Source organism: Nannobrachium achirus (assembly GCF_963921795.1).
Source record: "Nannobrachium achirus genome assembly, chromosome: 9".
In the NCBI taxonomy this organism is placed as follows: Eukaryota; Metazoa; Chordata; class Actinopteri; order Myctophiformes; family Myctophidae; genus Nannobrachium; species Nannobrachium achirus.
The window spans coordinates 21614742-21642386 of NC_137818.1; the positions used below are offsets into that span (position 1 = coordinate 21614742).

Consider the following 27645-nt stretch of genomic DNA (forward strand, 5'->3'; position numbering starts at 1 on the left):
TGTAGTGTAAGGCCATAGTAGTGTAAACAGATTATTTTAAGCCTGGAACCAAGCCATCCAGGCTACTGCGGTGAATCATGACCATAAAACATTTGATTCTGTGTAAACAAATATATATTATATTATACTATATTTAATAAATATATATATTTTTGTAGTTTTCCAATATGTTTTATCTCTGGGAGGCTAACGGGTCCATTTGGCTCAATTTGTACACTATTACAGTCAAATTAACAATAATTACAATATAAATTGGGGTCCCAGAGATAGAAATGCCATTAAATGGGGGTCCATAGCCTAATCATGTCAAACTGGGGGTCCTTGAAATTAAAATGGTTGGGAATAACTGCAAAAAATAAAAAGAAATAAAATAAATGGGGGCCCGAGGGCTAATAAGTGTCAATTTGGGGGTCCTTGACATGAAAATGTTTGAGAACCACTGCGATATAGTACAGTACACAGTCTAATCACTCATCATCAAGATGCTCCTAAAGGTTGCCGTTGTGTTGGTGGATTGTAAGACTGGCTCATTTGAAAGTCATGCATGTTGATCTGCCCACTGGATTCCCAGTGTCTGAAGGTGGAATATCTTTCTATATGTGAGGAGAAATGCACAGAGGAATGCTTTCCGGGAATAGAAGGTTGACTTCAGCTATAGGCTTTAACCTTTTACATGTGCCCTATGGCTAATTTTGCATGCCTAATTTGTTGAAAATGAAAATGTGATGCGAAGGCGTGGGGCCATATTATTATTATTTTCTTGGTAGAAAAATCAGAAAGCGACGTGGACGCACAATGTTCAATATACTACGCAATAAAATAGGCTAACTTGCATATAAATTGGGCATGTCTGAGTCTAGTTGTGTTCTCGTCATGGAGCAAAATCATGATACAACTGTATGATTTCCTCCCAGCTGTTTTGAGGTTTTTAATCTGGATGTGGGTATATAAAGGGGATTTGTTTTTTGGGGGTTATACCCTGAGGAAGGCTGGAAGGCTAAAACATGTGGATTATTATTTTATTATTCAAATATGAACTGCCACTATGTATTAAAGGCTTTTAACTTTTAAAGAAGAGTGAATTGTTTTTTTGTTCTGTTTTTAGTTTTTTCTCATGATACAACTGTCTTTGAAATTTAGAGGCAAATCGTATTCAACAGTTGTGTTAGTTTTATGTCTCCCCTTCTGGGAGTTTTTGCTCTTAAATAGCTAAAAGACACTGTAACTGAAACGATACTATCATAATCAGGCAGAATAGACAGATCATTCAAACAGGCACTTCCTTCTGCCGTATTAATGAAGCAATGTAGCCATGTGTATATGTGGCATTGTGGCATATAGAGTTGCAGACAATTTAGGCATGTCCTTGCCCATGTCTTTTCTGACACTGACAGACTACCATTACGTGACCCTGTCAAATGCCCCACGCACGCACGCACGCACGCACGCACGCACGCACGCACGCACGCACACACACACACACACACACACACACACACACACACACACACACACACACACACCAAGTTTAACTCACACAGTTTAGATACGCCATGCAGTGGGGATGTGAGGTATTTCATACCTCATTATTTACAGCATTTATGAGAATGGTGTCACTATGTGTGACAAAGTCTCTCTCTCTCTCTCTCTCTCACACACACACACACACACACACACACACACACACACACACACACACACACACACACACACACACACACACACACACACACACACACACACACACACACACACACACACACACACACACACACTCACAGCCACACGGTCGTTGTTGTGGAGACGTAAAACAGGTGTGTCAGAAGCACGGCGTAATGCTTCCTGTAAACATGGGATCCAGCTGGGACCGTTTTGGAACATCACAAAGCTGATTACTGTGACAAATGGTTATTTCAACGCTGCCTTGTTAGTGGCCTTGTGGTAGCGGGGACTGACCTTTGGTTGGCTAGAAGACCCATTCGCTCAAATCACTCCCAATCCCAGTGGTGAACCTCGTACACTTAATAGAGTACGCTCTGCAAGGATTCTTGGGATGTGTAATTGATAGAAAATAAGTCATTTTTGGGGTGAACTACTCCTTTGAATGTGCGAGGTCCACCGCTGGGATTGGGAGAGATTTGAGCAAATGCATCTTCTAGCCAACCAAAGGTCAGTCCCCCGCCACCACAAGGCCACTAACAAGGTAGAATGTCCTTGGTTCGAACTCCCTTTGATCCGACCACCTAAACCTAACCTTAAAGGAGTAGTTCACCCCCAAAATGTTTTTTTTCTATTGATTACTCACGCCATGGAGACTTTAGTACAATAATATGTTTTGGTTTCTGTTGCATTCCTAGGACAAAAATGTTATTGCAAGAAATGTACCCCCATTGATGGGGACCCAAATCCATTCGGGTCCCCATCCGTAATCAATGGGGGTAAATGTACTATAATCACATTTTTGTCTAGGAATGCAACAAATACAAAAAAACATTATTGAACTCAAGTCTCCATGGCATGAGTAATCAATAGAAGAAAAGTCATTTTGGGGGTGAACTACTCCTTTAACTCTAACCCTAACCTCAGTAAAACTAACACTGGTGAATGCAACCTGGTGAGTAGCTAACCTGCCGACTCTGGTGAATGCTAACCTGGTGAGTAGCTAACCTGCCGACGCTGGTGAATGCTAACCTGGTGAGTAGCTAACCTGCCGACGTGTGAGTAGTTAACCTGCCGAGGCTGGTGAATGCTAACCTGGTGAATTATAACCTGTTCGTACCAACAGGAGTTGGAACCATGGGGCAGTCCCCTTGCAGGGCAGCCACCAGGTCATGGAATTATTGGCTCAGGGATACAACGACAAAAGTTTAAAAATAGCCATGAATTCAAGACTTCATGGGGTGTTTAATTGATAGAAAATAAGTAATTCTTGGGGTGAACTACTCCTTTAAGTAAATACTCAAGTATTCAAAAATACAAATTATGAGGAACAATTTCTTGTTTTATATCAATGCATTGCTGCATTGAAATCCAGAACATTTCCCAAGAAATGTCAAAATAAAGTGAAACTAGCAGCAACACATTGTCATCTTATATAGATCAGCTATTTTCACTGTATTTGAAATAGGGTTTGAGTGGTATATTCAATATTCATAATATATTATAGAGGTTTGGGTCCCAAGATCCCCTTCCAAGAAATCAAAAGTACAACATTTCTATTTGAAATGTCGGGTGAAATTGATGAGCTTGTACAAAGTATAGTAATCTAGTAACTGTACTTAGTTACTGTCCACCACCGCCCAATCCTAACTTGAGGAATTATGCAGACAATAATAATAACAGCAAAAACAGAGTTAACAACAATAATGAATGTGTGCATTAATGAGAAAATGTAAAGTCCAAATATTGTTGATCTTCTTCATCTTTATCTCTTGCTGTGTATCGAGGTGGATCCAGATGTAATCACCTATTTTTGCCTGCTGGCAATGTTGGTGTTGGTCACAGTAACGAATATTACTGTAACATTTACAGTGTGGCTCATGGCCTAGTTGTCTAGTCCAGAAGTCTAGAAGAGGGTCTGTCCGTACTGTACGTGAGTGTCTGCCCGTGTGTCTGTGTGTCCGGAGCTAATCTTGCAAACTGCTGGACTGATCAGCAACAATTTTTTTTTTGTTCTTATTATGCCTTTATTGATAGGAGTAACACGCAGCAAAGGTCGTCGGGATCGGGGCTCGAACCCGCAACACGCTGTCAGGCATCAGAGCCTACAATATGTGGTATGCGCCTGGACCGGTAGGCCAGCGGGCACCCCCCAGCAACACATTTCTAAGTTTTCTGAACCAGGGACTTGCTGATCAGGGACGCACTATGTGCAACCACTTGGATCTCCTTGACTTTTTGAAATATTTACGTTTTACTTACATTTTATAATGGAAATCAAAGGGATGTTAATATTGAAACTGTAGTGATGTTTGTTCTGTGACAGGGGTTTCTAACAGGGGTCTCCATGTCTCTCCAGCTCTTTAATAAACGGGATACCAATTATATCCAATCCAAGGAGAGAGAGCACAAACAAGATACAGGTTAAACAAGTGAAATTGGTGGTGAAACAAAGTGGTGAAACAAAAGTAAAAAATAAAAATAAACTTTTCATTAGTTAAAATTGGTTTCCTGGCCTGAACATGTATTTTCTCTTTACTAAAAATCTGAAGAGATAGCAATGATTACTCTCAGAATATAGAGATTTAACTGTTCAACCCCCCAAAAAATGTTTTGTTTTGTTTTTAACCCCAAATATATGACCTTCTTAATATCTTACATCGATGGTGATATAGCATGAATTGCTATTTCATTTTTCTTTCTTTTTTTAAATGACATGCCAGGTCAGTTTCTCAATACAACGAGAGGCCAGGGGAATCTCTACTGTCAGGTTTCTTGCTCATAAAGCAACAGATAAAGATGACTGACAACCCAATCTTTTTTATGAATAGAATGCCTGCTTGGGAGGCACATACAGTAATAACCAGAAGAGGGCAGTATTGCCTGTCTTTCCTGCATAGGCTGCAGTTAATCTGGGAGCAACAACTGGCTTAATTATACGGTTTATACCACGCTGTCACAGATCTAGCTCTCATTATAAAAAGAAAGTCCTGCTACACGAAACGACAACACACCCTGATAATCATTCTTCAGGCATGATTGAGTACAATTTAAAATGAGAAAAGTAAAGTCCTTGGAATGATCTTGTAGGGCTGTCCACACTTGCTTGTCTGCGTTCAGGGTCAATTTGCAGTTTGGCCCCTGCATTCGCGTTTGAGTGATCTCAAGAGACAGAGGAAGTATAATCTCTAAGATCCTGACTTCCACAGATACAGAGGCCTTGAAATCCGTCACAGTAGTTATGCCCTCAGCAGCAGTAGATGATAGGGAAGCAGAGCATTAAATTACCATACAGAGCTAGTTTAAGCGTGCATAGTAAAAAAAAAAAAAGTACTGTGATTTTAGACTGAAGCTTTAAATATATCCAGACTCCCAATCTCATAAAGCATGTCCACAACTCCACATGCATTGAAATATAGACCAATAGACTCACACACATATACCTGCACATGCATATATGCACCAATGCACACACGCACGCATGCACACACACAAGCACGCACGCTCTAATGCTCGCACACACACACGCACGCACGCACGCACGCACGCACGCACGCACGCACGCACGCACGTGCGCGCATGCACACACACACACACACACACACACACACACACACACACACACACACACACACACACACACACACACACACACACACACACACACACACACACACACACACACACACACACATATATGGAGCTGGTCCAAGCGGCCAGTGCAGGGTTGATTGATCCAGGCTGACTGGGGCAGCTCGCTATTTACATGGCCCAGGGTGAGCTGGGAGGATCCTAATGTTAAAAATATGTGGCTTGTGTTTAATGCCAGCGGAGCCAGCGTAAACATGGCACCGCAGGAGCCACAGGGGTCAGAGCGCTTTACAGAGCACCTCTGACTTACAGGATTATCTTAACACTGAATCACAAATATTGTATCTCTCTCTCTCTTTCTTTCTCCCAGTTTCCTTCCTGTCTTCTGACGGAAACTTTGTATGCAATATAAGAGATGCACACACACACATACGAGCGCACATACGCTCGCTCGCTCGCTCGCACGCACCCACACGCACGCACGCACGCACGCACGCACACACACACACACACATACACACACACACACACACACACACACACACTAGACAGATCCATGTCCCAACGAACTCGCGAGCGCACAGAAAACACTTGAGACTTCCTCGCGGTTTCTGTGTATTTCAGTCAACAGGGTTTGGACCAGTGCCCATGTGCTGTTTGTTTACTTTATGGTTCTGGTGGAAGCTAATCCACACTCTGCTCCTAGAGATCAGTGCTAGCCTCATTGTTTGCTATAAGGCAGTCCTGGGAAGCTCGACATTTCACAAACATTTATGGGGGTTGCTGACCGGGGACTTGGGTATAGGAAATAAGTTAGATTCAATTGTCCAACAGATTTTACACTCTGACATACAGTAAAGTACATCCTCTATAGAATGCCGGAGGAAAAGTCTTGGCATATGGTACTGATAAAAGAGGAAGTCTCATCCTACATAGAATCCATGGCGTGTGAGTTTGACTCCAACCCCTCCTCTATACTGTAGCTTTGACAGAGTCAGTCGCCGCTACTCCTTTTAGAGTTGCCACAAATTGCGCTGATGTGATGCTTTGCGTTTCACATACTGTCCGCGGTTCCACAGTTATCAGAAAGGCATAACTGACAAACGTGTGGTCGTGTAAGAGCCTCGATGAATAATACAGCAAGAGGATGCCCAGAGATGGCAGTGGTTGGAGGCCTTCCCCCCCATCTCTGGAACCACATGTACCCCCTTTCCTGGGATCAAATCCCACCAGAACCTTCTCTCCCATGACTCCCCCTATGCCGTCTCCCACTCGGCTTTCCCAGTAATCTGTCTCAATAAAAGAAAAGGAAATGATCAACCAAAACACAATATGTAAAACAAATGTGAGCAAATTACCCTAAAAATGAACTAGAACTGGACTAATACTCAGGTGTTGTTTACAACTAAACAAATAACAGATGCATTGTAATTTTTCCAGATACTCTCTCCAAAACAATGCTCCAAATTTGTGTGGTCTTTTTTTATGAATGATCCTTTGTACTGATTTCAAGTTGGCACCGATAAGGCACAAAGGAAGTTTATAACAACAGGCTTGACAGACTGATGTAACATAAGCGTCCTTTGATCTAAACAACACCAGCACCAACTCCTTCCTCACACTGCCAAACTATAAATGAAGACCATTTCTGTTTTGTTCATCAATCACTTTGAAGCACTGCGACGATAACAGCGTATACGGCACTACAAGGCACTACCTGGTTAAACAAGGTTGCCAAAACAGAAAAAGCTGGTGCAAGTATGCGTAGAAAGAGATAAGTCATGCAGCTGCCAGGTTGTGACCTGGAAAACCAATCAATGGGAAACACAAGGGGAAAACTGCAGACAGAGACTAATTACTTTGCTGCAGGCGATGGAAGCATGGTCTGGCCGCATATTTGCCGGTATTGAATATGAGCTGATGTTTGCCAGTTAACTTACTGTACTAACATTAATTCTGCTATCCCCGTGCCTGTAAAATGCCTTGTTGGACGAAGATTTACAGCACAATTTACAATTTATGGCATTTAGCTCTTTTTCCAGAGCCACTTACAGTGAGCAAGGTAAACACATACAGTACATCAAATGCGTGAGACAGTGTTGTGCCTCAGTAATCTAGGATCATACTGTAGGTAAACTGAGAACCTAGAATCAGCCTAAACCACTGCTTCCCAAACAGTGGGTTGGTCACGGACACATTTTTTACGGGTTGTGAGTAAACATCCCCCTTTTTCTTTTTCGTTTCCTCCATTTAGATTCTAGGGGCCTTTTCCACCGGTTCAGGTTCTTTCTCCCGCCTATGGGATGGCAACTTTCTTGGAACCGTGGTTCATTCTTGCGAACTGGCCGTGAACCAACTTTTACGGTTCGGAACCAACTCGGTTCTCGGTGGAAAAGCTCACGTTCGCCCCATAGGCGGAGGAAAGAACCTGAACCGGTTCTTTGACGGTGGAAAAGGCCCCTTAGAGAGTTTAAACAAAAACAAATCACAACATTTCATCAATTAATAACAATTCTAACATGTTTCATGTTTAAGAAGTAGGCCTACGCGTGAAAATAGATAGATCTGCTATTTTCACTAGATTGGTAGTCCCTGGCAAATGTCTAATTTCTCTTGTGGGTCTCGAGCTAAAAAGTTACGTTTGGGAACCACTGGTCTAAACAATATAACATAAAAAAATGATAATCTGTACGTTGACACTACAGAAACGATAGGATGCCAGGTAAACAAATTACCCTAGCATCTGTCAAAATAACACTCTATCTAAATTACATTTTAACCTTTGAGCGGTTGATTTCGTGCAGGCTCACGCGTGTCGTGTTGTGTGCTTAAGCATGTGTTTAGTGTGATGCGGGGACAAGACAGGTGGTCTGAGCAAAAGAAAAAAAAGAAGAGAATATAGTTTACACAGGGAAAGCGTCCTCTGTCATCAGTTTGAGGTTAGCTCGCAGATAAGCAGAGCTTCTCTCCTATCAGCGTGTGATACATTAGTCATTAGTAACAAGTCCCCGTTAAAAGACCTGCTGGAGCGGAATGTCAACAGGTCTCTCCGTCAAACACACACCTCCGTCCGAGGAGTGCTGACAGCGACGGGGCCCACAGATTATGAACGGGTGAGAAAGAACGGCTGATGGGCCAACTCGCTCTCTCTCTGCGATAAGAGAAGCGAGAGACAGAGATTAAAAGAGAGAGGGTGAGGAGAGAGAGGTAGGTAAACAGTGTGTCTGCGTCTCTCATCAGCTCAGTGTAGTGGAGATCCTCCTGCTGCCGTCATCCGCTGGAAACAATTATCAGGAGGGAAACCTGCCAGGTCAACCTGCCCTCTCGCTCTCCTTGACACGACGCGCCCACGTGCATATCTTGTCCGGAACGCCATAAATGTTGCCTAATATTAGTTACTTAATATGGCAAAAATGTAACTCCTTAAAATGTTTTTTTTTTGCAAAGATATTCGGTGTAGAGCGAAAACAGGACAGGGTTCGGTCCCATCCTAATTTACAGTACAGAATAAGACAGAATAAAGCTATAATAAGAAATAATGTGTTTGTAATTAGAAATAATATGTTTTCATTATACAGAAACAAACACAGTTATACCTTAATTACCCCTACATTATGTTCTAATCAGAAATCGAATAAGGGTGCGAACACACTGCCCGACTTTTTGAGCGGATTGTGCTGTCGTCGACCATTTTTGGAGCTCGCCAACAAAAACGTTGATCTGCCGCAAGATCGGGCTGCTCGCCGAGGTTTTGCTCGTAGTGTGTGAAAAGCACTGCGAGAAGATCTGGCCGCGATTATGGCGCTCGGCGATCTCTTCCCGAGCGTTTCTAGATATCTAGCAACTGATATTTGGCTCTGTCGCAAACTGGACATACAGTATGAAAGAGGTTGCGCACCCTGAGAAGATATGTGTTAAATGATTAGAACATACAGTAATGTAGGGGTAATTAAGGTATAACTGTGTTTGTTTCTGTCTAATGAAAACATATTATTTCTAATTACAAACACATTATTTCTTATTATGGCTTATTCTGTACTGTAAATTAGGTTGGGACCCAGGGTTCTATAGTGTAGACCCCTGGGGCGCTCCGGTCGGGTAGGGTTCAAGGACCTGCACAATTTCCTCAATAGTGCATTGTGGGCAGAGCCGAGGTTTTGTCAGCGCAGGTGTAACATTTTAAAAAGTCTGTTTGGAAAATTGGAACTCTTTAATCATAGAAATTGTGAAATGCAGGCACACCGGTATATTACACTCACACAGGCACAGGCGCACGCACACACACACACACACACACACACACACACACACACACACACACACACACACACACACACACACACACACACACACACACACACACACACAATTTAGGCATTTAGCAGACGATCTTGATCCAGAGCGACTTACACGCATGCACGTGCACACACATGCACAAGGCACATACATGCACAGGGCAGGCATACATACCGGTACATGCCGCACACACACACAGATACACACAATCACTGAGAGTAAACTCTCATGCTTTCATCTTGTCTTCTGCTAGAGCCACGATCATTGTCTACTCATAGATTCATCCCACACAGTGAACATCAGTGAAGGGCAGATACGTTCTGTATTCCAGAATAATCCTCCCTGGAGCCGATCATCCACCGAGGACAATCAGTGTCACGTTCAAGAAAACCTGCCATGTGGAACCGATACAACAGTCTCGTTATCGCCATAAATCAGTTTCTGTCATGCAAAATGATGTCATGCGTTGACCAAAGCACCCTTAAGCACACCCTTAAGTTCTTCAGAGGTAATTTATGGCCTAAATACACTCAGAGTCTGAAGAACTTTGATTTCCTCCTCAAATACGTCTAACAACAGCACCACAAGTCACACACTCTGACAATAACTCTGTGTGTTTCACAGTGCTTTAGCCCAGTGTTTCCCAGGGAGCCATTTGTGGGTTTTCGTTTATTTTCACTGGTTGTGGTCCTGAGGAGACATCAAATTTCCCCTTTGGATGAAAATGTTTGGGAACCACTGTTTTAGCCCATTCATATACAGTGTAAATCATATACTGTGTACATATACATATACAGTATATGTATCATGTACACAGTGCTTTACAGACTCATTACTGCTTGGAGAACTGTGTTGTTCACTGTTCTTCAGAATAATTAAGTAATACATCATGACAGACCATATTACTGACCAGTATATTGTCATTATATCACACCTAAAGAGCGTTGTTCGGTCGATAACCCCTGGGATGATAATATGGCCTGGATTGAGCTATTGCTTTTATAAAATGGTTATGGCCACTTAAATCCTAACTTGACCAAAATCCCCAAAGGCTCTCTAGGCTCCAGACTCTACTCTCTAAATATGTATTGCAGAAAATGACCTCCAAGCTCACAAAAACGCACTGTGAGTTCATAGAACTGCTATTTTCACAGAATTCACAGTTTCATCACAAGAATAATTTCTACTGCATAAACAATGAAGCACGCTATCCTCTAACTCCACAAAAGCTCCTGAATATTCTTCACACATTTTTTAACTGGCTGTTGTAAATGTGAAATTAATCAAAACTGAGCAAATAACTGCACAGCCTATTTCTTACCAAAAATCTTATCATCAACTGTTTTTGTTGGGCTGTATACAAGTTGAAATAGAGATCGTTTCCAGACAAGCCGGCACCTTTCTTTTCCTCAGCTAATGTCCTCCAAACTATGTAAGCGTCACCCCACTAAGCTACTTCACCAAGTCGCTGAGACCCTGACTAAAGCACCCAGGACTTTAGAATATCTATGCTACTGTATATGCACAGCAGCCATGTTGGAGAGAAGTTGGGTCCCTTCTCACTTCCTTCAAAGATGTTATCAATGATACTAATGAAGGCTCTGTTCCATTTCATGTAGCACAGTGGTTCTCAAAGCTTTTATTTCAAGGACCCCACATTAGGGGCCATTTGGTTCCATTTGTACACTCTCAGAGTTACACACCTTTTAAGGGGTCATTTGGAACTCCCATGGACCGACCTGGACCACACTTTGAGTCCCACTGGTGTAGCAGAATGTTTCCAGCGAGTCAACATACCGTATATAATATCAGCACCCTGACTCTGTCTGATGGAACATAGCCTTCATTAGTATTATTGGTAACAACTGTGGAGGAAGAGAGACCCAACCTCTCTCCAAAATGGCTGCGGTACATATAGCCTATCGGTCTGTTCTACTATCTGATCTACAAGCTCAGATAGTAGATCGGCTATTTTCACAGAATGTTCAGCACAGAATATAGATACACAACAGGTTCTCACCCCTAATGCTTCATACAACCGACGCCATCTTAAATACCGAATGCTTCTCACCATAGACGCGGACGGATTGCCTAATGTCTCAAGGGTTAGACGCATTGGGTGGTCTAAGAAGAAAGAAAAAAAAGTAGTTCCTGATGCGGGATTCGATACCGCTCTGAAGGCTTCTTGGTTTACCAGCCACCCGTCGCTACCGTTCACGCCACTATAAACGACGGAGCGGCGCCGTCTCAGGCGCCAATGACCCCCGTGAGTCGCCACCGAGGCGAGCGATAGCGAGCCGAGTTGCCGCGACGAGCGGTGGGAACGGCGCATGAGCCGACTCAGCCGCGTTACCGAATTACGTGCCGTTATGGACAGAATAGTAAATCTTGACCAGGGGACTGCTTCCGCCTCCGAATGTGGCTCAAAGAAGGGACTACGTTATCATTCCACGTTTTGTCAAAGATAAAAGCACAAAAAAAAAAGGAACTTCCCTGTCACTCTGGTTAGCTCAGTCGGTAGAGCATGGAGATACAAATCAAGGGACTGTGGTTCGATTCCCCGTGACGGCCGTCAGTGAAAAATATTCCAGCAAATACATGTCGGCGCATGCGTACTAAGACTCTGTCTCGTCCAAAAACTCTCCGTCCCCGTCGCACCCTAGACGCAATAGTCACTCCCAAAACTTCACAAGGGTGAAGCAAAGGAAAGCAAAGACACGGCGTCGGGAGGGTGAAGCAAAGGGAGTGAGAATGGGTTGAGATACATGGGGTACACCTGGTTAAGCAGACCAACATACAGAAAGGCGGTCCTTATTGGAAAATTAACACCTCCAGGGCAAAGCCGACTGATTCAATCCCATGAGGGGGGTTTAGTTTAACTCATCCAGTGCCCGGAATCTCCACTAGAGGGCGCCCAGTGGCCAGAGAATCCACCATAGACATACGCTGTATATGCACAAGCTGTGTGCAGCCATGACGCGCGTGAACACTTTCCTTTGTGTCATGAACAGGAACAGGATGAAGTTAGCTTGAAGTTAGCTATTGGCTACCACTCATTTTAGAAGCCCATTTTCGGCGATTTAGCCGTGATTAAACCTTGCGCACCTCATGGATAGGCATAGAACAGAGAAAATGAGCTCCAAAGATCCTGGATTGCATTGGAGTGGACGGCAAATATCGGCGGCGCGACGCTCTCGCGGGCCGATGTAAACAAATCGCGGCCGGCGGCCGGCTTGAAAATTTTGCCCGGTGCTTCGGTAAGGCCTCTGGGTGTTTAAATAATTTTATATAATATCCCGAACTAGTTCGGGATCCGCACCCCGGACGATAAAAAGGCCGAAATAAAGCCGAACTAGTTCGGGATCCGCACAAGAAGAGTTAATAACCGTCTAAAGCACAATTATACTCTGAAAACCTCCCAGTTCGGAAAGGCTTCCCGAACCAAAGTTCGGCAAGTTAGGCCATCTGGAGGTGCACAGTTTCTGAGGAAAAGGTCAGGGACCGCCTTTCCGATGCTCAGAATGAAGTCAATATGTAGTTACCGGTATATCCTTGAAGGATATTGTATTGCGCTTTACTGTATGTCTTATGTATTGTATTTTGTGCATCAGGGGTTATGTCTAAAAACATTTTAACCAGTGATGTTTCTGAAGTTAGCAAGAATTTATAACCAAAAAACTTTTGTGCCCTTACTTTGCATACCAATGGGCAAGTAAAAATCTCACGGTACACCAACACACTCTCACTCCCCAAAATGCATATTATGACTTCTTGGGACAAATGTGACCAAACGTCAAAAGGTGACTGGAAGAGGGTACTGTAGGTATCCACCCGGGCGCTTCCGCACTCCAGGAATGCAGAAGTGCCGTTCTCAAACCCAGGGTCAATTAACCTTTAACGTTTTTTAAGCGGTCGGCAAAAAAAAAAACAGTTAAAACGGCGGAGGCGCGCTGTCTAAAGCAGACTTGAGCCTCAAGAGGCACCGGTGAGTGAGCCGTCAGGCAAGTGAGTCACCATGCCGAGTGTTGCATAGCCCTCTGGTGCTGACTCAGCGCTGTTCAAGTTAATGACCCGATAGGAACAGAATCATAACTTATAGTGAAAATAGACAATCTACAAGCTCCGATGTGGCGCAAATATTTCAGGGGATAGAATGTGCCTATTTATTGGGAATAAATTACACAAAGTACTGATTTGAAAAAAGAATGTGTTGTTGTATTTACAACTTCTCACGGCACACCAGTGTGTGCCTCAGCATGCCATTTGAGAACTACTGCTAGACTATCAATGAATGGATGGGGAAAAAGATAATCCAAGCACCAAATATTGTTCAGTACAGGTACAGTGTTCATAGCTTTCATGCCAGACTTTGGGGGAAGGAAAAGGGGGAAAAAATGAATGCTTTTAGAGTTCAGCTCATAACCGCAGTAACGTGAGTAGCAGAGATGAAAGAGATCAGACCCCAATCTGTCCTTTCCCCTCATCTTCATCTTTGAAAGCCATTTACTGTGAGAACCAAGGCACCTGTTGTGCATCAGGGACACTTCAAACGTCAAACTCCACTGCTCTGGCCCTGGGACAACTCAGGAAGAAAGAGACAGGCATAGAGAGACCTACACGCACGCACGGGACCTGTAAAAGCGCTCGACTCCTCAGTACGATGACAAATTATGGAACATACACAGAACACATGAACATCTTGTGTATTGTGTATTTGTATGTTTGTTATATGTTGTCTTTGATTTTGTGTATTTGTATTCGCTCTGGTGGCAAAACGTGTTTCCCTTTGGGGACTAAGCAATAAACACATACCATACCATCTACGAGTGTATGAAGAATTGCACTCTAAGCTAACAGGTTCACTAGCATGCGTGCGACTTCACTCAACGTCAGATTGTATAAGCGCCACTGGTGTATTGGGCCTCAGTGCAAAAAAGTCCCTGTGTACAATCCATAGGTAATTGTATTCCCTTCTTTGAAATGGTGTACAGACAAGAGATTTACAAGGCTATTAACCTCATATTAAACCGAGGGCCAGCTTTCAAACATAATCCAATAAAAAAATGTATAGGTTTAAAATGTTGAACTTTTATTCACCCTAACAGGCTTGTTCTGGCAGCAGCACAAATACAGGTACTATACTTAACACATCCACTGTGTTGTTCAGCTAACAGAGAACACTGAGCCAGCAATAGCTTTAAAGCAGCTGTGGTTTCAGTTTTCATCGAGAAACATGTTTTGACATCTTTATACATTTAATAAAAGTAAAACCATAACTGGTTCAAAGGTACCTGTGCCAAAAGGTTCCGTTTTCATATGTTGAGTTTTTCTGAGCAAATATATATATATTGTGAGTGATGAGCCTGTAGAATAGTTGGAATTAAAGTAATCATAAAAACATTGAATCCACATGGGAAGAGTGTGGCTCTATTCTGGATCTCATCACAGCCTGTGACGTTAGCCTTGGCCTTCAGGCCTCCATTTACTTATAAAATGTAAGTTACATACTTCCTAAAATATAAAACATATCATATACTTTTCAGGATTCTAATTCAAAAGTAGCAGATCTATAAGACAAGCTCAAAAAGCATCAATTCGCAACACGTTTTGATTCATGTTTCAAGCTTGCAGATCTGTTCTCAGATGCTTTTGTGTGACGCTGTAGAGTGATCAAGTAGGGCATTCATTTACGAAAAAACACAAAAAGTTAAAATATGGAGCTACCGTTGTTTCCTGTTGAGATTGGGCAACCTGCCAAGATCACACATGTCATACAGGTCTTTTTTCTTTTTTACTGCATTTGAAACTACATTGCAGTGCACATCATGGGGAGATCACTGCTTGCCTCCTGTGAATTGTTTTATTTTTATTTTTGTTTATTTTATTTTTATTTTGTTGCTGAGTGAGGTCAGCAGACAAAGTGACGTGAGTGAGAGTAAAAAACCTGGGTGAAATCTGCCAATCTCAACAGGGAACAACGGCAATAGGTTTCTGCCCGACAGCAACAATTTGTGAAAACAAAATTTGTGGTGGTACTCGCTGATCGGTCCATTAGTTTGTGATATTAGCTCTGGACAATCACACAGACAGAAAGACCAACCCTCGCTGTTATCGACTGCGTGTCAAACAGATGTTTCTCGTCCTGGTTATTCTGTGGTAGAATAAAAAGGTTGTGCATGCAGGAGGACAATCTACCCATCTGTTCGGGGTGTCTTGAGAATCTCATGGAAGCATGCGGGCGAGGTGAGGAAAGTAAATGAACTGCCTTCTGGCAATCGTCCAGTGTCTTTGGCTGGCTTACAGGATTCAGCTCTGTTCAGTGGAGCTTTCGCTCTCCTTCTGTCTGTCTGTCTACCTGTAAAGGCTCTTCCCCACATGGAATCCATAACATTGCTACATAAAGAATATCCAGAAGAATTATTCACACATTGTCGCAACTAGGCATGTGGGGAATGGCTGGGGATGATAAAATATGCATTTGGGTATTTTAGGAAAACGCTAACAGAATTCTTATGAAGCATTTTTGAACAAAACGACTTCTGAACATTCGGTGGAAGTTCAATAATATAGATCTTTTCGCTCAGCGTTGATGTCTTTTCTGGGGATATCATCCACATCACTCCCTCTAAATCTAAGCGTGAGCCGTGAGCTCTCCTAGCCAATCAGATTCTTTCAATTTGCAGTCAGCCATTTAGGCGATGGACCCCTTTATTTAATTTACAAATATCACTGCCTCTCAACCAGTCATTTTCAGATCGAACGTTGAGCAGCCCTCCTCCTATCTTAGCTCCATATTTAGTCCCCCCAGGAATCCGCGATTCCGCGAAAACAGAATTTTTCGCGGAACTCGCGACCACCCGCGGATTTCTCGGCCATTCGCGGACTTTTCTGACGGGCGCGGAATAACAGTCGCGAGTGGCAGCAGAGCGGCGGGAGTAGTCATTACTTCTATTATACAACGATTTGTACATGGTTTGATCAGTGGCCACCTCATACAGAGCCTGGGGGAATAGCTTAGCTTCCCTCCTGCTAGTTGCACTGATGCTGTATTGGTCCGGTCCCACATTCGTTCCTGACAGAAACTGTGTCCTGAACTATAGTTCCTCTATGCCTCTATGGTCCTGGCAATAACAATGCTAATGCAGAAGAGAATAAATAAATATTACACCCATACTAGGTAGTAGGTAGGCTATCCTCTACAATGTGGTTACTATGGGCATGGTTTGGATGATAATATAGTCTTTGCAACAGAAAGTAATTATTAAAAACAATAGCAATTAAAAATAATAGATTTAATATTAGATTTTTATTCTCAAAAATGATTATTCGATTATTCTAACCACTAATTACAATTAATTGTAGCTATTTCATGAAGGGTTTTACTTGATTATTAGAACTATATAATTTTTAGCTTGATAACTGGTCATTTTAGGTTGTTTTTTAATGTACACGGAATCAAGAAATGTTCTCCGCAGAATTCCGCAGAATCAGGATTGTTCTCCGCGGAATAAAGATTTTTTCTCCGCGGATTCCTGGGGGGACTACATATTGCAAGGTCTCCATTGTCTAGGAGTTGGGCAGGAAGGAGGTTTCATCTGCACTGCCACCATCATAGCTTCGTTGTCGGGTGGAAACCTTGTATGTCCAAATCCATCGTTTTGTATTTATCATTTAAAAAATTATTTAAAATAGTGAAAATAGCCAATCTACAAGCACACAACGCCTCGCACTGCGAGGCGTTGTGTGCTTGCGGATCTGCTATTTTCACTAGTTCTGTGCAACAGTCTTGTATGATGAAGCAGGGCTTTGCTTTATGAAAAAACGTACAAATGTTGAACTTGGAGATATGAGGTTTCTGCCCAACAGTGACGATAGGATGGTATCATCATAAGAGACTAATCTAAACGTAATAATTTCAATACATTTGTTTGACTTCAACTTGAATCTCTCTTTATTGAAATCTAATGCTTTCAATCCCGTGTAATCATGCGTGTGAATAATCACATGATAGAGAGCTTTTACTAATAGATTTTCAAATGTAAAATTAGTTGGGTAAGGATTCAACCCAATCAGGGGCCGTTGTCTTCATTATACACTTTTACGTTTCAAATTTCAAATAACTTTTACATTTCATTTAAGTTAAATATTTCAAAAAGTATAAAACATGAGACAAAAACATAGTGGAGATGCTTCTTTGGCCTACTGGCAGTGTGCAGTCTAAGCAATTTGGTACTGATCAATCTGGGGTTTGTGAGATTGGCACCCTCTAGACGGCTAGACTCCTGCAGACAGAGCCAAAGCCATAATAATTGAATCTGGCTCTTCTTCCCCCTTTACGCCAACATTATGGTGGATTCATGCAAGTGGGATACAGGCTTACAGTATAAGTCTTGTGCAGGTTTGGGTTAAAAAGGATTTGAATCTTAACCCATTTGCACCGGATAAAAAATAAATAAAATCCTAACCTAAGTTTTCAGATAATCTTAAATCCTTTATTCAAAAGATTAAACAAGATACTGATAGCAACATGCTTTCCCGGGTCTATTTATCTGCGTATCAAACCCGAATCCTTTCAAATCCCTTATTGAATCTCTTGGGTAAACTCTGTTAGTGGACTTGGGAAAGCGGTTCTCTGTGCAAAGATCTGTGTTTAGACTAGAGCACTTAGTGACAAAACTCTTTTGAGCTAGAACAGAAACGAGTTCAATTTCAAAATGATGTGGCACACACAGATTCAATGAGAAATGTGTTTGCCTCGAAGCGTATCGAATCCAAATAATTTGCAGACTCTGAACCGGTTCCAAAATGGAAGGTTGGAACCAGCTATTGAACCCATGAAAACTTGTGTGCGTGTCTCTCTCATCTGCCTCGCACTCCCTGTTTCTTTGTCTGTCTGTCTGTCTGTTCTGTCTCTCTGGCTGTCTTTCCCTGTCTGTCTGTCTGTCTGTCTGTCTGTCTGTCTGTCCACTGCTGCTGCCGGAGGCTGACCTGCAGTTCATCTTCCAACATCTTCCCGGGATGCAGCCGGAGGTGGTTTCCTGGATACAAGTGTTTGTTTCGAACAGGGATAGCAGATTTGTATCTGTGCGTGTGCGCGTGTGTGTGTGTGTGTGTGTGTGTGTACACACATACAGGTGCAGACCTATACTGCTCTCCTGGGCCGAATAATTCTATATCCGCTCAGCGCATTTTCCTTTGGAAAATTACACAACCTATCTCTGATCAAATCCATAAACACAGGAGACCGGATTGATGGAGATCCGATTTCCCTCTCTAATGACATGCCTATTTTCCAACTTGGATCTCTCTTGACTTCCAAGGAGTGTGTGCGCGTGTGTGCGTGTACGTATGCATGTCTTCAAGCGTTGTAGTTTACAGATGACTGGCTGCTTCAGAAGCTACAGTATCAAGTGATTCACCACTGACCAATATCATGGCCAGGAATTCACTGTCAAAAGCATTTTAATTAGCATTCTCAATGGAAGGAATTCGTTCTGGGACATACCGGTATAGGATTTAGGATAGCCAATGATAGCCAACATTTGAGTACTTGTATGGCTCTACTTTCAATTTGCTACAGTATATTGCATGTGCCAAAATCACAAAAGACTTGTCAGATGTCAACTTATTCTACTCAGATAGGGAAACATAGACGGCCACACTACGAGTAAACCTATATTATCTTCACATCTACATGTACAGTATGTGTCTGTCAGTCAGCCACAGTGAGCAATAGTTCAGCACATCCAAAATGTATGACTGAAGCCAGCAAACACTCTGGCAAACACCCTAAATGTCTTTCTTTCTTGTTTTGACATGACACAAACCCACAGAGGCACTAAAAAACTGACAGTGTTCCGATTTCCGGATAGCGGAGTACGGATTTTAAGTTTGGCCGCCATCTCAAAACCTGGTCAGAGCACTGACACTGAGAGTTACTGCTTTACAGTTGAGATTTCACACATTTTCAGAAATTCACTGTTGTATGGGGTCAAGTTCTACAGTCAGTACTGGGCACAACATTTACTACAGTCATTTTCAATTTGCTAGGGCCACCCTAGACACTAAACAAAGTCATGACTGCAATGTAAACCGTAGCCTATTTTGTCATCCATTGTCCTACAGCGAGTATGCGAAGGCGTTCGTCATAATAGGAAGATTGAATCCTTGTGGTGATTGTGAAATAATTCCAAAAACAAACTGCATGTTAGCTGGGAGCTGGATTCACTGGCAATTACTTGAGCAGCAGCAGATATAAAGTGCAACCCAAAACAATGCAGCTCTTTGTGTTACAAGGAATGGTGCTTCTTAATTTAACGTTTTATAGTTTTGCCACTCTCCAATAATTACCTCATTTGTTGGTTAAAATGTGTTAGTAAGATGTTACAGTACAGCGCTCGTTATTTAAAGGGAAATGAATGCAGGTGGAATGCAGAGATACACTGAGTATGTGGGAAAGTGTGTCTAAAGACCCTGACAGATACAAAGCATCAGACACTCGTGTCAAGAAATGCACCCATTATTTTTAACGGCTGTTGTCAAACTGGAGGTGTCAAGGGGGCGCGTCATAACTTGTTGACGCATCTTTCAGAGCTCGGGTCTATTTTCGAGCATTAATGCGGGTGGGCACAGACCACCAAAACACGAGTTCAAACTTGAATTGCAGTGTTTATGTAGCGCATGTTGGTGTTTTCACTTGTTTGACCGTTTGACTTTGTTTCTCTTTTTAGAAACACTGGCCAGTTTTTTTTTTTTTTTTATGAAATAGACTAAGGTCCGCACATTTCCTGAAAAATTATACATTTGTCTGTGAAACTGCTGCATTAAAGTCAACATGCGCTTTAAATGCCAAAATATGAATTGGTGTACAAGGAGAATGGAGTACAAAAGTACCATGTTCTATATGGCAAACTAGCTCAATATAATATAGATAGAGATGCTTTGACATGAACAACGTGTGACATTGCAATGATGCAATTGCATTGACGTTTTCTGTCTGTCAGAGAGCCATAAGGGGTTTGCTAAAAAGCTACAACTGCCACTATACTGTCTGGTGTTAATAAAAAACACTAAGAGCAAGCTTTGCTTCTCCAGTGTTGAAACAGGAAAGATACTCTTCGCCTCTCCTTTCATCGCCGTAGGGCCCACTGGGCTCCTGTCAGGATGTGAACTTCAGTGGTGTGATGGTGTTGAATGTCCTCGTAATGAACTCTCTGCTGCTGTCTTGAAGCGCCGGGCTCCAGGCATCGGATACATCTAGCAGTTAAACCAACCCACAATCAGAGCACCACAGCTGGGTTAGGGATGGGGGGCTTTCTTCTAGCTGTATGAACAGATAGCAAGATATCTCGATGAGAATAATCTGATTTACGAGTTCCAATCTGGATTCAGAAAATCTCATTCCACTGACACATGCCTTCTCTATTTGACTGACCAAATCAAACGCGAAGCGAATGACGGCAAATATAGCGGCATGGTCATGATGGACCTCCAGAAGGCATTTGACACCGTAAATCATTCTATTCTGATTGAGAAACTAAAAGCCATCGGTCTTGACAGCGCAGCAGTGAGTTGGATGCAATCTTACCTGGTGGGGAGGGAACAGGTGGTGGAGATTAACGGTACCCTGTCCCCCCCCCTCCCAGTAAGCTGTGGTGTTCCTCAAGGTAGCATACTGGGACCTCTGTTGTTCCTAATATACGTGAACGACATGGCATCTGCTTGTGACTGCAACCTGTTCCTGTTCGCGGATGACTCGGCTCTCCTAGTCTCGGGCAAGGACCACTTGCAGGTTGAAAAGACACTTAACTCTGAACTGCACATGGCTTAATGACAACAAATTATCAATTCACCTGGGAAAAACTGAGTCCATCCTCTTTGGATCAAATCATAACCTCAAAAAAGTCTATAACTTCACAATCAAAGTGGGTGACAAGGTCATAACACGAAAAAACGAAATCTCTTACTTAGGATGTATCCTTGAAGCTAATCTTTCCAGTGAAAAGATGACTTCTAAAGTAATAAATAAAATCAACCAACGAACTCGTTTCCTACAGAGGATCGCCCCAATGGTCAATTTCAACACAGTGAAGACCATAGCTGGTGCAATAATCCAGCCCCTCTTTGACTATGGAGTCCACGTATGGTATCGTGACGCCCCACAAGCCCTGAAAACTAAACTCCAAACAGCCCAAAATAAACTAATTAGGGTCCTGCTTAACCTTCCCTATCAGACTCACCTCACCACTACTCACCAGTTAAGAGTGAGGTGGCTCAGAGTAGATGACAGAGTACAGCAACTTGCAATGGGCCTGGTGTACAAGATACACTACACCACTATGATACCCAAGTACCTGTCAAAATACTTTATAAACATTAAGGATGTCCATAATTACAACACCAGAGGCAGCGCCACAGATCACTTTCAACCCAGAGTCAAAACCAACAAAGGGTCAAACTCTTTTTTCTGCTATACCACCAAAATGTGGAAAGCCTTACCGAAGGTCATAAAGGAGTGTGGATCACTAGCATCCTTTAAAATTGCCCTGAAAAACCACTTACAGGCAGCAGCCGTTCGCAACTGGTAAAAAAACTAACCTAGCCCAACCCTACCCTCCCCTGCCCCTTCTTTGTATATACTTACTTACTAACTGTTTAGACTCTTTTTTTGTTCTCTCATTTTTTCATTTTTTTACATATCTACTGCATAGTACTGTGTTCTATTCGTCTGTCATTCAATGTTATATGAGATACTTAAATGGTTTCCTGTGGAAATAAGCTTAGTCTTTTCATGGATCTCCTTTTAGAAGACCTTGTACCAGTGAACTGTACCGTCATGAAACTGTACCTTTTCCTATGCAAACTTCTAATAAAGTCTTCCCTGGTTCTCTGCCTGAAATCAGGGGCCATCCCCAAAACCCCATCCACCCCACCCAATTCAACACTTCCTGGGCTGCAAGCAGACGTGGAAGGCTGAGCCGGCCAGTCCTTGAAGGCGGGGATGAAGATGACGATTAACATGTTTTCCAGGCCCCCAGCTTTTATGACCTTGGTTTTCAACAATCTTCTCATGACAAGCGGCTAATGTTTTGCCCTGGCTGTGGTAATGCTGTAACTCCTGTTGCTTGTAGAGAGAGAAGCTAAGATCCCACTGTGGGATAAAGAGAAGAGAATGCTGTGGACGGGAATGTCTGCCTGGCGGGGGAGAGAGATGAAGACAGCGATGGAGGGGATGGAGACAGTAATGTCAAGGGATAAGGAGAGGCAGAAAAAACAGAAAAGAAAAAGTAATAGAGGGTGGAGAAGAGATGGGCAGTGACGATGTCTGGGGACATCAACAAATAATAGGCCATGTTATAGGAGGGAGATGAAAGGGAAGCGGGATGCTGAGGGGATTGTAAGATGGACAGATTGGGGGAGGTTGTGGGGGCGCAGAGAAAGAGAGAGACAGAGAGATGTATGAGGAGGCCTCTGTAAACCAGAGGGAGTTTGAAAGTGTTGAGTAGAAACAGGATATGCATATGTCTCCCCTCCCCAATAGTTTTACCAGAAACATCATCTTATGGTGTGGTCCAGTAAACTGCTGTTGTAGCTACATACTGTAGTAGTGTATACTGTATACTCTTAACCACTCTTAACCCTATACGTGTATACTTTGTTGACTGGTGCCCCCAACGGTCTGTAATAGGCCGGCAGAATCTTTGCAGAATGTTTGCCCAAAAAATAGGGAAGCTAGGGTTCAAGTGTTTAAGCCCTAGCATTGCTGTTCTGGGGGGAACGGTCGCATTAAATAACAGATCTACAAGCTTGCAAAGTATTGTGAGCTTGTAGATCGGCTTTTGGCGAAGAGATTTGGTGTAGAGGGAAAAAAGTACAGTGCCAACTCAGGTCCGTTTTTACCAAGTACTTACTAGTGTTTCTCAACAGGGGCAGCACAGCCCCCCAGGAGGTGTACAGAGAAGTTTGGGGGTAAATGCAAGCAATATTTGGGGAGGAATTCTTTTATATTTGGGGAGGTATTTTTTGTAATTAACTCTGCAGTCAAATGAGGCATGGTTTCGGAATTGTGTGTAGTTGCACGTTTTTTATTGGCTAGATTTGTAAGTGTTGAATGGGGTTTGTACAGGTGGAAATCGGAAAGGCTACTAAATCCTAATTTATACTCTGTTGTACGACGGTGTTGCTTGACGAAAATAACACATCTACGTACAAGCCAACAACTTGTCGGTTACACACCGCTATTCCGGCGCACCCCTATTTCGAACGTTGACTTCCATTATTCGTAATAGCGGTGGTTCCAATTTTTATATAAGACCCCGCTACTCCGAATAGCCTATTATTTAGGCTATTATTTAATATTTAGTCCATGAGTCCCTATAGTCCGTTCACACCGTTCGAACGGCGCAGTCCGTCTCTCTCTCTCTCTCTCTCTCTGTCTCTCTCTCTCTCTCTCTCTCTCTCTCTCTCTCTCTCTGTCTCTCACTCTCTCTCTCTCTCTCTCTCTCTCTCTCTCTCTCTCTCTCTCTCTCTCTTAACTTCTGTATCAATCTTGTGATTACAACGTAATAAAACAATATATGTTGAAATGTAACCATCATGCCTGCATCAAAGATAGGCCGCCGCCTACAGCCCTCCAATAAGCCACTCACACATTCAGAAGAAGGCCTTTCTCTCTCCTAAATGATTCTAATTTCACTGTCATGTCAAGTCAGCAGCAGAAGTAGGCATTTATATGAGCATGAATTCATTAATTATTTCAGACTTCGCGCTAGGATTTTAAACTGCCGGTCACCGTGACCGACCGACCTGATTAAAATTTACCGGACATAATAATTGTAATGTAGCCTATACATTACAAGCAGATGCACAAACAGCCAATAGTCAACAGTTAAAGTATTAGGCCTACTGCATTGCATGGGACTGAAATTGAATGAAAAGTAGGCTAAAAAAAGAAAGAAAAAAAAAACAGCTTCAATCTTGCATAAGGGAATTCATTGGACTATAATCGCGCAGGCTGTGTCTGCATGTGGCACACTGCTTTCACAATCATGTTTCATGCCAACAATACAATACCATGTCTTGACAATTGCGTGGGTCTGCGCAATTGTTTCATAAGGTTGATACTTGATAGATGAGCAATGAATTAAAAAGGCTACTCAGTACTCACTGTCGAGTGGTGACACAGTCAGTGCATCCATGCGCACGTTATGCAACTTTGGGAGAGTTTAAAAGACTTTGGTGGTGTTCTTCCTACTGTCTCCACTCCATCTCCTCATAAAGAACTTAAATCAATTGTATCATGTTTGTTCATGGGTTGATTGTTGACCGTGCGTGCATTCCTTAATTCCCATGGCTTTACATGCATTGCGTGCATGCATCGCAAACTGAAATGAGAGAGACAGAGACATAGCGGGCGAGAGAGAGAGAGAGAGAGAGAGAGAGAGAGAGAGAGAGAGAGAGAGAGAGAAAGAGAGAGAGAGAGAGAGGAGAGAGGGGAGAGAGGGGGGGGGGGGAATGAGCGCAAGGGGAGAGAGTCCTATACAAATCATTGAGAGAGGGAATGGGTGATGGGTGTTTTTAAGTAATGAGCGCGAGAGGTGAGGTGAGAGAGGGGGGGGGGGGAGAGAGTCTTATATTCGGAATAAAGGTGTCTTTCAATTTTGTTTCGGAATAGGGGTCCGTCGGAATAACGGTGTTTCGGAATAGCGGACCGTCCCCCAACTGGTCAAGATGACATGTTAGCACGTAGATGATACTGACATGATACATGATACCGACCATGATACTGACATAATACCGACCATGATACTGACCATTATACTGACATCATGCTGACCATGATGCTGACCATGATACTGACATGATACCAGAGAGAGGGGACTCGAGTGAGAGACACATACTCGAGTCGCCAAAATGAGACTCTAGACTTGACTCGCCCCTCAAAGACTCTTCTAGACTTGCCTTGGACTCGAGCTCAAAGACTTGTGTACAATCATTCTTTTATGTTTTATTTGATGCATTAATTAATGACAAGCCCGACAAATATTGTCCTTTCCTTGTCTTTCCTTTTCTCTCCGCTGCACAGCCTTAGTTTCAACAATGTAACATGGCGAGGGGAGCACAAACAGCTGCTGCGCATGGAGCCTAAATAACATGTACATATTAAAACTGCGAAATTAAACAAATATGTTTGGCTTAGCATCCGCTATATAATGTCAGTTATATATATATTAAAAAATAAAAAATAAACCCTCCCTTTTTTATAAGACTCCAGACTTCACTCTTAACTCGTGGCTAAAGACTTGAGACTCGACTCGGACTCCACCCTCAAAGACTCGAGACTCAACTTGGACTCGACCCCAAAGAATCGAGACTTGACTCGGACTCGAGCTCCAAGACTCGTGGGCATCTCTGCATGCTGACCATGATACTGACATGATATTGACCATGATACTGATTGACATGATACTGACATGAATGATACTGACCATTATACTGACATGATACAGACATGATACTGACCATGATACTGACATGATACAGACATGATACTGACCATGATACTGACTGACATGATACTGACATGATACAGACATGATACTGACCATGATACTGACATGATACTGACAATGATACTGACATGATACAGACATGATAGTGACCATGATACTGACATGATACTGACCATGATACTGAGATGATACTGACATGATACTGACCATGATACTGACATAATCAGGGGTTGACACTAAGGTCTCAGAGGCACTTGCCCGTCGGGCAAGTACAGGTCATGTTCTACTTGCCCAAAGGTCATGTAACATTGCCCAAAAAGTAAATCGTCCATTATAAAATGATAGGTAAGATTTTAATTACCACTCAATTTAACTCAATAACAATTTGTAATCATACCTCAATACCTCCAAATCCAAATACCTAGGTAGTTATGATTGCTATGGTTTCACACTTTGTCATTTTATATATTTTTTATGGCCACATTCACGTGTTTAGACAGATATCTTGTGTTGTGTTTATAGACGGTTGCGTCCCCTCTCAAATGAGCACTTGCCCAGTCGGGCAACCTGAAAGCAAACTTCACCTGCCCCAAAGTTTTATTTACCTGCCGGGGGCAGGTGGGCAAGCCTTAGTGTCATTGCCTGCATAATAATTAACATCACCATGTTGCGTCACAGTGATGTCAGATCGAGGTGAAACTTTGCACACACACACACTCCCTGGATGCCAGAGTAGAAACTCTGCCCTAAATTTTACATATCTGACTTTTATAGACCCAGCAGGATTTTTGCTAAACACTTTTTTTTTATATTACTCCTACAGACTTGTCCAAACATAACATAACTCAGTACACATTATCTCTATAGTCATTATGATCAACACAGATCTGTCCGATTTTTCATATTCCATCCTTATTGGCTAAGATTGCCATCTAAAGTTTGCAGGATGGCTCGTTTTGAACAAAATGCCTCAAATCATGAACAGTCCCCGATTGCCGTGAAACTTTACACGCACATTCCCACTAGGCAGAGGAAGAAATGCCACCCTTTTCACATTGTCCTGTTATAGCGCCTCCAGCAGACGGATTTTTGCTACACACATTTCCTATATTACTCCTACAGGTTTCGTCCAAACAGCACGCAAATCGGTAGATATTATCTCTATAGTGATCAAGACGGATCCATCAGATTTTTCATATTCCATCCTGATTGGTGAATTCCGAACATTGCTGTCATTAATGACATTTTAGTTCTGACTCACATTTCCCAGTCCTGAATGACAGAATGCAAATGCAGATCAGAGTAGATTGCACTAGATCAAGATACAGTATAATAAATGATGTGAAGGGATTACTGATAACACTCAAAGCAAAGGGACGGACAGATGGTTGGAAGGACAGTGACTCACTCAGGCAAATATTCTAAACATGGTTCAATCTATAAAAACACAACAACACTAGTAAGATGCCTCAGGGCGACAAGCGACCTCGCCCTAAAGGGCAAGGTCGTGCCATATGTCTTGGCCATCTGGCCAGTGATGTATATCGGACCAGTTACCCATAGAGACCCCTGGTACCCATATTATGGA

The 27645-nt window shown here is 42.6% G+C and overlaps 1 protein-coding gene across 2 annotated transcripts in view; it reads right to left on the reverse strand.

Moving 5' to 3' along the window:
* Positions 1-27645, reverse strand: part of LOC308290619 (nerve growth factor-like) — a gene marked incomplete at its 3' end in the record, with an annotated part of 46031 nt that overhangs the window by 2828 nt on the left and 15558 nt on the right. The window lies entirely within an intron of this gene.